The 12,269-nt window shown below is 44.2% G+C and overlaps 1 long non-coding RNA gene across 1 annotated transcript in view; it reads left to right on the forward strand.

Moving 5' to 3' along the window:
• Nucleotides 1-12,269, forward strand: part of LOC148149537 (uncharacterized) — a 56,093-nt gene that overhangs the window by 17,397 nt on the left and 26,427 nt on the right. Inside the window, exon 3 of the long non-coding RNA XR_015757804.1 lies at nt 7,624-7,750. This is a non-coding gene — a long non-coding RNA (uncharacterized LOC148149537). The remainder of the gene's footprint in view (nt 1-7,623; nt 7,751-12,269) is intronic.

Below are 12,269 nucleotides of genomic sequence, written 5' to 3' on the forward strand. Positions count from 1 at the left end.
GTGTGTGAATAATCCTGTGGCCTGTGATGGTCAATACTGTGTGTGAATTATCCTTAGACAGTGAATGGTCAATACCATGTGTGAATAATCCTCTGGCCCGTGAATGGTCAATACTGTGTGTGAATAACCCTTGGCCTGAGGATGGTCAATACTGTGTGTGAGCAATCCTGTGACCTGAGAATGGTCAAAACTATGTGCGATTAATCCTGTTGACTGGGGCTGTTCAATGCTCTGTGTGAATAATCCTGTGGTCTGTTAACAGTCTATGCTGTGTGTGAATAATGCTGTGAACTGTGAATGGTGAATACTGTGTGCGAATAATCCTGCAGCGCGAGGCTGGTCAATATTATTTGTGAACAATCCTGTGGCCTGAGGATGGCCAACACTATGTGGGAATTATCCCGTGGCCTGAAGATGGTCGGTTCTGTATGGGAATAATCCTTTGGTCTGAGGAAGGTCAAAACTGTGTGTGAATAATCCTGTGTGCGGTGAATGCTGAATACTGTGTGTGAAGAACCCTTGGATGGTCATTGCTGTGAACAATCCTGTGACCTGAGGGTAGTGAATACTGTCTGTGAATAATCCTGCAGCCTGAGGGTGATCAATACACTGTGTGAACAATCCTGTAGCCTGAGAATGGTTAAAACTGTGTATGAATGAAACTGAGACCTGTAAATGGTCAAGACAGTGTGTTCATTAATCCTGTGGCCTAATGGTGGTCAATACTGTGTTTGAGTAATCCTGTGACCTGAGAATGTTTAATTTTTTTTTTGAGTATCCCTGTGTACTGAGGATGGTCAATACTGTGTGTAAATAATCCTGGGAACTATGAATGCTCAATACTGTGTGGGAATAATCTTGTGGCCTGAGAATGGTCAATGCGGTGTGTGAATAATCATGTGGCCTGATGATGGTCAATACTTTGTGAATAATTATGTTGCGTGAGGATGGTCAGTACAGTGTGTGAGTAATCCTGTGGCCTGATGATGGTCAATACCTTGTGAAAATAATCCTGTCGCCTGAGGATCGTCAATACTGTGTGTGAAAAATCCTGTGGCCTGAGGATCGTCAATACTGTGTGTGGAAAAATCCTGTGGCTTGAGGTAAGTCAATACTGTATATGAATAATCCTGTGTCCTGATAATGGTCAATACCGTGTGTGAATAATCCTGGTACCTGAGGATGGTCAATAATGTGTGTCACTAATCCTGTGGCCTGTGAATCGTCAATTCTGTGTGTGAATAATCCTCCAGCCTGTGAAGTGTCAATATGGTGTGCGAATAATCCTGTAGCATGAGGATGGTCATAACAGTGTGTTCATTACTCCTGGGTCTGTAGGCTGGTCAATACTGTGTGAATTACGCTTGGCCTGAGGATGGTCAATACTTTGTGTGAATAATCCTGTGACCTGTAAACTGACAAGGCAGTAGGTTCAAAAATCCTGTGGAAGTAGGCTGGTCAATACAGTGTGTGAATAATCCTGAGGCCTGAGGATGGAGAATACTTGTATGAATAATTCTGTGGACTGTGGATTGTCAATACTGTGTTTAAATAATCCTGGGAACTATGAATGCTCAATACTGTTTATGAATACTCCTGTGGCCTGAGGTTGGTCAATACTGTGAGTGAATAATCTTGTGGCTGGAGGCTGGTCAATAATGTGTGAAAATAATCCTGTGGCCTGTGGAATGTCAATACTGTGTGTGAATAATCCTGTGGCATTAGGGTGGTCTATACTGTGTGTGAATAATTATTTGTGTGAGGATGGTCAATATTGCGTGTGAATAATCCTGTTGCCTGAGTTGATGAATACTCTGTGAACTTCTCCTGTTGCCTGAGGATGGTCGATACTGTGTGAGAATAATCCTTTGCACAGTGATTGGTCAATATCATGTGTGATTAATCATGTGGCCCGATGATTGTCAATACCATGTGAAAATAATCCTGTGGCTTGAGGATGGTCAATACTGTGTGTGAATAATTGTGTTGCATCAGGATGGTCAGTACTGTGTGAGAATAATCCTGTTGCCTGATGATGGTCAATACTGTGTGTCACTAAACCTGTAGAATACTGTGTGCAAATAATGCTGCGGTCTGAGGATGGGGAATACTTGTGTGAATAATTCTGTGGACTGTGGATTGTCAATACTGTGTTTAAATAATCCTGGTACCTGAGGATACTGTTTATGAATACACCTGTGGCCTGCGGAATGTCAATACTGTGTGTGAATAATCCTGTGACATTAGGGTGGTCTATACTGTGTGTGAATAATTCTTTGCGTGAGGATGGTCAATATTCCGTGTGAATAATCCTGTTGCCTGAGGATGTTCAATAATGTGTGGGAATAATCCTGTGGCCTGTGAACGGTCAATGCTGTGTGTGAATTACCCTTGGACAGTGAATGGTCAATACCACATGTGAATAATCCTCTGGCCTGTGAATCATCAATACTGTGTGTGAATACTGTGAATACTGTGTGTGAATAACTCTTGGCCTGAAGATGGTCAATACTGTGTGTGAACAATCCTGTGGCCTGAGGATGGTAAAAACTATGTGATTAATCCTGTTGCCTGTGGTTGTTCAATACTGTGGATGATAAATCCTGTGGCCTGTGAATGGTCATTTCTGTTTGTTAATAATACTGTGGCCTGAGGATGGTCAATACTGTGTGTGAATAATCCTGTGCACTGTGACTGCTCAATACTCTGTATGAATAAACCTGTGGCCTGAGAGTAGTCAATAAAGTGTGGGAATAATCCAGTGGCCTAAGGATGGTCAATACTGTGTGTGAATAAGGCTGTGGCCTGTGAATGGTCAATACTGTTGTGAATAATCTGTGGCCTGTGGATGGTCAATACTGTTGTGAATAATCTTGTGGCCAGAGGCTGGTTAATACAGTGTGTGAATAATCTTGAGGTCTGATAATGGTCAATACCGTGAATAATCCTGTGCCCTGAGGATATTCAATATTGTGTGTGAATAAACCTGTGGCCTGTGATGGTCAATGCTGTGTGTGAATTATCCTTGGACAGTGAATGGTCAATACCATGTGTGAATAATCCTCTGGCCTGTGAATCGTCAATACTGTGTGTGAATAACCCTTGGCCTGAGGATGGTCAATACTGTGTGTGAACAATCCTGTGGCCTGAGGGTGCTCAAACTGTGAAAACTGTGTGCGAATAATCCTGTGGCCTGTGAACCGTCAATACTGTTTGTTAATAATAGTGTGGCCTGTGGATGGACTATACAAAGTGTTGAATAATCCTGTGCACTGTGAATGCTCAATACTGTGTGTGAATAGACCTGTGGCCTGAACATGGTCAATACTATGTGTGAATAATCCTGTGGCCTGTGAATGCTCAATAATGTGTGTGAATAATACTGTGGACTATGGATGGACAATACTGTGTGTGAATAATCCTGTTGCCTGAGGATAGTGAGTCCTGTCTGTGAATAATCCTGTGACCTGTAAGTGGTCAAAAAGTGTGTCCATTAATCCTCTGGCCGGAGGATGATCAATACTATGTGTGATTAATCCTGTGTCCTAAGAATGTTGAATATTGTTTGTGAATATTCCTGTGGCCGGAGGTTGGTCAATACTGTGTGTGACTAATCTTGTGGCATGTGAATCATTAGTACTGTGTGTGAATAACCCTTGGCCTGAGGATGATCAAAACTGTGAGTGAGTAATCCTGTGGCCTAAGAATGATCAATACGATGTGTGATTAATCCTGTTGCCTGAGGTTGTTCAATCCTGCGTGAGAATAATCCTGTTACCTGTGAATGGTCAATGCTTGTGTGAATAATTTTGTGGGCTGTGAATGGTCATTACTGTGAGTGAATAATCCTGTGGTCTTCGGATGGTCAATACTGTATGTGAGTAATCCTATGGACTGAGGATGGTCAACACGGTGTGCAATTAATCCTTTGGACTGTCAATGGTCAATACTTTGTGTGAATAATCCTGTGGCCTGAGGATGGTCAATATTGTCTGTGAATAATCGTCTGGACTGATGATGGTCAATGATGTGTATGAATAATCCTGTAGCCTGTGAATCGTCAATACTATGTGGGAATAAACCTTTGCCTAAGGATAGTCAATACTGAGTGTGAATAATTCTGTGCACTGTGACCGCTCAATACTCTGCGTGAATAAACATGTGGCCTGAGTGTAGTCAATACTGTGTGGGAATAATCCAGTGGCCTGAGGATAGTCAATTCTGTGCGGGAATAAGGCTGTGGCCATTGAATGGTCACTACTGTGTGTTAATAATCTGTGGTGTGCATAGTCAATACTGTTTGTTAATAAAACTGCGTCCTGTGAATGGTCAATACTGTGTGTGGGTAATCCTGTGACCTGTAAATGTTCAAGACAGTGTGTTCAAAAATCCTGTGGCCATACGCTGGTCAATACAGTGTGTGAGAAATCCTGTGACCCGAGGATGGTTAATACTGTGTGTGCGTAATCCTGTGGCCTGATAATGATCAATACTGTGTGTGGATAATCCTGTTGCTTGAGGATTTTCAATAATGTGTGTGACTAATTCGGTGGCCTGATGATGGTCAATGCTGTGTGATAATAAGCCTGTGGCCTGAAAATAGTCAAATACTGTGTGGGAATAATCCTGTGCCTTGAGGATATTCAATACTGTGTGTGAATAATCCTGTGGTCTGTGGATGGTCAATGCAGTGTGTGAATAATCCTGTTGCCTGAGGTTGTTCAATACAGTGTGTTAATAATTATGAGACCTATGAATGGGCAATACTGTGTGTGAATAATCCTGCAGCCTGAGAATGGTCAATACTGTGTGTTAATAAACGTGTGGCCTGTGAATCGTCAATACTGTGTGTGAGTAATAATGTGGCCTGTGGATGGTCAATGCTGTGTGTTAATAATCTGTGGCCTGTGCATGGTCAATAGAGTATGAATAATCCTGTGTGCTGAGAATGCTGAAAACTGTGTGAATAATCCTGTGGCCTGAGGATGGTCAATACTATCTGTGAATAATCCTGTGTCCTGAGGACGGTCAATACAGTGTGTGAATTATCCTCTGGCCTGTAATTCGTAAATACTTTATAAAAATGCTCCTATGGCCTGAGGATGGTCAATAGTGAAAAATCCTGTGGCCACTAATGTGGTGGTTTTGGATGAGCAGCTGGTTGATCCTTTCTCTCCAATGTCCCTCCCTATCTCTGCAAACCCCTCCAGCTGCAGCAATCCGTACTGGCTTTGTAACACCGTTCAGATCCTGGCCACTCCCTGTAACATTCTCACCACCTCCAGCACCTTCATCTCTCCCTGTTCCTGTCATGTCATTAAACCCTGACAATGATTCCCATTCCACCTGCCCTCCTGCTGCGAGCAGACCCTTTGCGATCCCTTTACAACTTACTCTTAAAGCACACTCACACTTCTGGATTTTAAGCACGTTTTGCTGATCTTGTTTGCCTCATAATCTAATATGATCCATTTTGTCCTGAGTGAGGGACAGGAGTGAGTTTCTTGTTGAGGTTTTGTCTGTTTCGATGGAATGTACTTTTTTTGAGTGATTTACACTGTTCCTTCAAATGTTTTCCACTGTTTATTTACAGACACATGTTCCAGTCTGTTTAGCCTGTTTACCTTGTTCATTTCTCCTGTCAAATGTACACAATTGGCTATTTTTGTTTTTCATTGTAATTTGTCCTTTCTGTGATTCACTCTAAAACTTTATATTTCTTTAAACTGCACTTTATCACAATTTCCCGGAAGATCTCTCCAGGTGACATTACTCATTCACTAAGTTTCATCACACAACCATCGATCTGACATAGTTATGTCCCTAGCTAGTTGCACAATGTGTTATTCAAAGAAACACTGAAAAAAATTATCTGTACTCCCCTTCCACTATCACTGTTGTCAGTGTGATTGTCCCAGATTATGCGAATATTGAAGTTTCCAAAATTATCACAATACCTTTGTTAAAAAATTCCAATTAATTCCTGTTTAATGCAGTGATGTGCAATGAAATGCTGTTCGGCGGCTAAAACTGTTCTACTTTTTCTGTCCTTGGCAAGTAGTAGCCAGAATTTACATTCCGACTCTACTTCATAATCTGCAGCCAAATGCTTTCTCTGTAATGCCTTTGTTATCCATTATAGTTCTCATTGCGCATTTTGCCTGAGTTTCTGCAAGGTTGTGAGCTATTGAATATTTATGTCCCACCTTTTGTTCGCCCTGTAACCATGTCTCCCTGGTGTCTAAATCTCTTTTATCTCTGTGTCACAAATCCATCTACGTTATTGCAGAGACCTTGTCCATGCGAAAAAAAAAGACATAATTTACTCTTTCCCACAATGTCTTGTCACAAACCTATTCGCTGATGTACAGGTTTAGTTAAACTCTGTCCCTTTCGGTTCCTTTCTGCTTGTCTTCAGCCACATCCCCATGCTGTTCTGATGCTTCACCTTTTCTCTTTGGATTTGGAAAGCTCCTTTCACCTGAACCCTGTCCCTGCGTCCTCTCTGTCAGTTTAAAGCCCCGTCCACAAACCTACCGACATGATTTGCCAGGACACTCTTCCCAGCACGGTTCCAGTGGGTCCATTCTAATGGATTATTTTTTTATAAATCAGCTATGGGATTTGGGTGTCTCTGGCTGACTAGCCTTTCTTGTCCAGCCCTAGCTGCCAGTGAGCTGAGTAACTTGCTCAGCCATTTCAGAGGGTAATTGAGAGGCAAACACTTTGCTGTGGTTATGTAGTGCAGACCATGTTAGGATGGGCAGATGTCTATCTCGGAAGGACAACTGTTTGGGTTTTTTGTACATCAGCAATGGTCTCATACTTACATGTGGATTGTTAATTACTATTTTTAAAATTATTGATTTCAAATTCTACCATTTCTGATGGTGGGATTCAAACCTTTCTCCCCTGTACATTAGCTGAGGTTTTCGATTCGTGCTCTAGCAGTTATACCACTCGGCCATCACTTCACCTGCTCAATGGTTGCCCATCCCTGAACACTGACACCAGTGCATCATTAAGCTAAACCCGTTCTTCCAACACAATTGTTTGATCTTGATAACTTGCTGTACTCTAGTGATATCACTCAGTCTCTCTCCATGTGGTATCCCTCACTGTGTGGGTCTAATTGCTGCCTCTGTCAGTGTCTCTCGCTCTTGCAGCTACTCCAGATCCTGAGTCAACAGAATTCTCCACTCCAGAGAGACGCAGCAGCACAGGCCAGGGATGGAAACTGAGATTTTCCAGATCTCTGTGGGACACAGTGCCATTTTCCATGTGTAATCCTCACAGCATCAGTCTATTCCCTCCTCAGGCGACTCTCTGTGTGGAGTTTAGCACATTCTCCCCATGTCTGCGTGGGTTTCCTCCGGGTGCTCCGGTTTCCTCCCACAATCCAAAAATGTGTAGGTTTGGTGAATTGGCCATGCTGAAAATGGCCCGTAGTGTTAGGTGAAGGGGTAAATATAGAAGTATGGGTCTGGGTGGTATACGCTTTGGCGGGTCGGTGTGGACTTGTTAGGCCGAAGGACCCGTTTCCACACTGTAAGTAATCTAATCTAATCTAATCTAATCTAATTTCCCATTCTGTCTATCTCTCTGTCTCCTACACATACTCAGGAAAGTCCTGACTCAATCGACTTCCCAACTGCTGGGTGTCTCGTCAATCATCACATTGAAGATGGTTGGTCAGCCAGAGAGACAAAGGGCAGGGAGATCTGGAGCCTTCAATAAATCCTGGAGTGAGGTAAGATCACTCACAGTGCACAGGGCAGAGAGCAATGAGAGGGCTCCAAACATCGGCCAACAGTACATGACATAGATACTGTGCTTCTGGATTAGTGGTGCTGGAAGAGCACAGCAATTCAGGCAGCATCCGAGGACAGGCAAAATCGACGTTTCGGGCAAAAGCCCTTCATCAGGAATAAAGGCAGAGAGCCTGAAGCGTGGAGAGATAAGCTAGAGGAGGGTGGGGGTGGGGAGAGAGTAGCATAGAGTACAATAGGTAGGTGGGGAAGGAGATGAAGGTGATAGGTCAGGGAAGAGAGGGTGGAGTGGATAGGTGGAAAAGGAGCTGGGCAGGTCGGACAAGTCCGGACAGGTCGAGTTACTGGAGGTTAGAAACTAGGATGAGGTGGGGGAAGGGGAAATGAGGAAACTGTTGAAATCCACATTGATGCCCTGGGGTTGAAGTGTTCCGAGGCGGAAGATGAGGCGTTCTTCCTCCAGGCGTCTGGTGGTGAGGGAGCGGCGGTGGAGGAGGCCCAGCACCTCCATATCCTCGGCAGAGTGGGAGGGGGAGTTGAAATGTTGAGCCACTTGGCGATTTGGTTGATTGATGCGGGTGTCTCTGAGATGTTCCCTAAAGCGCTCTGCTAGGAGGCGTCCAGTCTCCCCAATGGAGAGGAGACCGCATCGGGAGCAACGGATACAATAGATGATATTAGTGGATGTGCAAGTCCGGAGCCTTCCACATCCATCAAAGTTTTACCTGCACATCCACTAATATCATCTATTGTATCCGTTGCTCCCGATGCGGTCTCCTCTACATTGGGGAGACTGGACGCCTCCTAGCAGAGCCCTTTAGGGAACATCTCAGAGACACCCGCATCAATCAACCAAATCGCCCAGTGGCTCAACATTTCAACTCCCCCTCCCACTCTGCCGAGGATATGGAGGTGCTGGGCCTCCTCCACCGCCGCTCCCTCACCACCAGACGCCTGGAGGAAGAACGCCTCATCTTCCGCCTCGGAACACTTCAACCCCAGGGCATCAATGTGGATTTCAACAGTTTCCTCATTTCCCCTTCCCCCACCTCATCCTAGTTTCTAACCTCCAGTAACTCGACCTGTCCGGACTTGTCCGACATGCCCAGCTCCTTTTCCACCTATCCACTCCACCCTCTCTTCCCTGACCTATCACCTTCATCTCCTTCCCCACCTACCTATTGTACTCTATGCTACTCTCTCCCCACCCCCACCCTCCTCTAGCTTATCTCTCCATGCTTCAGGCTCTCTGCCTTTATTCCTGATGAAGGGCTTTTGCCCGAAACGTCGATTTTGCCTGTCCTCGGATTGCTGTGCCTGAATTGCTGTGCTCTTCCAGCACCACTAATCCAGAATCTGGTTTCCAGCATCTGCAGTCATTGTTTTTACCTCATAGATACTGTGCTGGAGGGGGAGCACAATACAGACATACCCCAGGCTCAATCCCTGCCCATAATGTAAGGTCTGTTGTACTAAGACTAACCACACTGCAACACTGAATCTATGTCATATCTTGGTGAGCAATGTCTTCAATAATTTTTTAAATCCTATAACAGTTGCTATCTTTGTAGCCTCCTCCCTCCCTTATAATCACTTCACTAATTTGAAACGTACTGCATTCCAGCCTACCAGCCCTATCGCTGTAGCTTGCTTCAGTGTCTACAACATGCCTTATCTCAGTAGTCTCCTCCTCTTTAACTGGAGACAGAGTCATGTAGCACGGAAACAGAACCTTCACTCCAACTCATCAATGCTGACCATGATTCTGATACTAAATGTGTCGCATATGCCTGTGTTTGGCCCTTATCTCTTCAAACCTTCTCCTCTCCATGTATCTCCCCAAATGTCTTTTCCATGTTGTAATTGTACACGTTTCTCCCATTTCCTCTGGCGATCCGTTCCGTCTATGCACCATCCTCTGTGGCTAATGTTGCTGCTCAGCTCCCTCTTTAAATCCTTGCTCTCACCTCACGTTTATACCCTCTAGCTTTGGACTCACCTACCCTTGGCTTTTCACCTTACTGAGGTCCCGCATGGAGGAGAAAGTGAGGTCTGCAGATGCTGGAGATCAGAGCTGAAAATGTGTTGCTGGAAAAGCGCAGCAGGTCAGGCAGCATCCAGGGAACAGGAGAATCGATGTTTCGGGCATAAGCCCTTCTTGAGGCCCCGCATCGTTTTATAAACCTTTATAAGGTCAATCCGTAGCCTCCCCTGCCTAAGGCAAATATTTAGGACAATGTTACAAATGTCTCCAATTCATATCACAGCTCTGGACAATGAAGGAAAGTGCGTCAAATACTGCTTTCACCACCCTGTCCAACACCAATGTCACTTCCAGGGAACAATGTAACTGCACCCCTTCGTCTCTCTCTGTTCGACAACACTGTCCAGGGCCAAACCATTAACTGTGTTAGTCCTCCTTGGTTTGTCTCAACAAAACCCAACACCATATGTCAACTGCATCTTTCATTCCTTGGTCCACTGACCCCGTTGTTGAAGAGCCCCTTTGATAACCATATTCACTGCACACGACGCTATTAATTTGATCATCTGCAAACTTACTAACAATGACTCCTATATTCTCAATCAATTTGTTTATGTCGATGATACATATCAGTGGACCCAGCCCCGATCCTTATAGCACACCGCTGGTCACAGGCCTCCAGACTGAACAACAATCCCCTTCCACCACCCTCTGTCTCCAACTGTCAAGCCAATTTTGTATCCAGTTGGCTAGCTCTCCCTGATCCCATGTGATCTAACCTTCTGAACCAGTATATCATGCTGAACCCTGTCAAAGGTCCTGCTGACTTTAGTGTAGACAATGTATGGTCACCACTTCAACAAAAGCAATCAAGTTAGTGAGACCTGACTTTGTGCTGACGAGCTTTCATCAATCCTTGCCTTTGCAAATGCATGTAACTCCTGCCTGGCAGAATCACTTCCACAACCTACCCATCACTGACATCTGGCTAATTGGTCTTTAGTTCAATAGCATTCCATCATAACATTTCTCAAAAAATGGACCAAAACTATATTCTTGTCATAGTTGTACAGCATGGAAACAGACCCTACAGTTGGTAGAAAAGATAATCTCAAACTAAACCCATCCCAGCTGCCTGTTGCTGGCCCATATCCTTCCAAACATTTCCTATTCACGTACTTATCAAAATGTCTGAAAAACGTTGTTATTGTACCCACATTCACCCCTTCCTCAAGAACTTCATTCCACACTCAAACTGCCCTTTGTGTAACAATTTGACCCTCAAGTCATTCTTTTGAAGATCTCTCTCCTCTAACCGTAAAAATGTGGCCCCTTCTCATGAGACTCCCCCATCCTGGGGAAAATGCAGCTACCGATAACTCTATGTAAATCTCTCATTATCTTATAAACTTCTACAAGGTCACCTCTCAATCTCCAGGCTCCTGTGAAAAAAGACTCAGCGTATCCTGCCATTTTTCAGAACTCAAGCCTTCCATACCCAGCAATATCCTGGTAAATCTCTTCTGAACCCCCTGCAGTGGAATAAAATCCTCCCTATAACTGGGCGACCAGAACTAGGCAGAGGATTGCAGAAGAAGCCTCACTAATATCGGTACAATCTCAACATGACGTCCCAAATCTTCCACTCAGTTGACTGAGCAATAGTCAATCATGTCAAGCACTGCCTTATCCATCCTGTGATGCAAACTTCAAGAATTATGTACCCAGAGGTCGCTCTGCTCTGAAACACTAACCGAGGCACTAACATTAATTGTATAAGCTCGACCCTTGTTTGTTTTACCAAATTTATAACGTTGCATTTATTCAAATTGAATTCCCTCTACAGTTTTTCAGCCCATTCACTCATCAAGATCCCTTTGTAATCTTAAAAACTTCCTACACTGTCAACTATTCCACTCTCCAAACTTCCAGCCCATCTCACGTGGCTGTCAATTGTACAAATACCTTTGCTCGGGGCTCCACAATTTCTTCCCTAGCATCGCCTGTCTTACAGTTAATCAGGCCCTGAGGCTTTCCATACCTTTGTGTTATAAAGCTTCCAGCACTACCTCTTCTACAACATGGACTCTTTTCAAGTCATAGAGATGTACAGCATGGAAACAGACCCTTTGGTCCCACTCGTCCATGCTGACCAGAAGATCTAAATACATCCATCCCATTTACCAGCATTTGGCCCATGTACCACTAAACTATTACAATTCATATTCCCAACCAGATACCTTTTAAATGTTGTCATAGTATCAGTATCTGTTACATTCTCTCTCAGTTCATTTCATACACGCATCACCTTATGCATGACAAAACTGTTCCTTCGGTCCCTTTTAAATCTTTCCCCTCTAAACCTAAACTTATGCCCTCTAGGTTTGGACTACCTAATCCCTGGGAAAAGGCCTTGAATGTTTACCCTATCCATACCCCTCATGTTTATATAAACGTCTGTCAGGTCACCCCTCAGTCTCCGATGCTCCAGGGAAAATAACCCCAGCTTATTCAGC

This window comes from Chiloscyllium plagiosum, unplaced genomic scaffold (assembly GCF_037043375.1).
Source record: "Chiloscyllium plagiosum isolate Xiang-an unplaced genomic scaffold, Cpla_swu_hap1 HiC_scaffold_8, whole genome shotgun sequence".
Taxonomy (NCBI): domain Eukaryota; kingdom Metazoa; phylum Chordata; class Chondrichthyes; order Orectolobiformes; family Hemiscylliidae; genus Chiloscyllium; species Chiloscyllium plagiosum.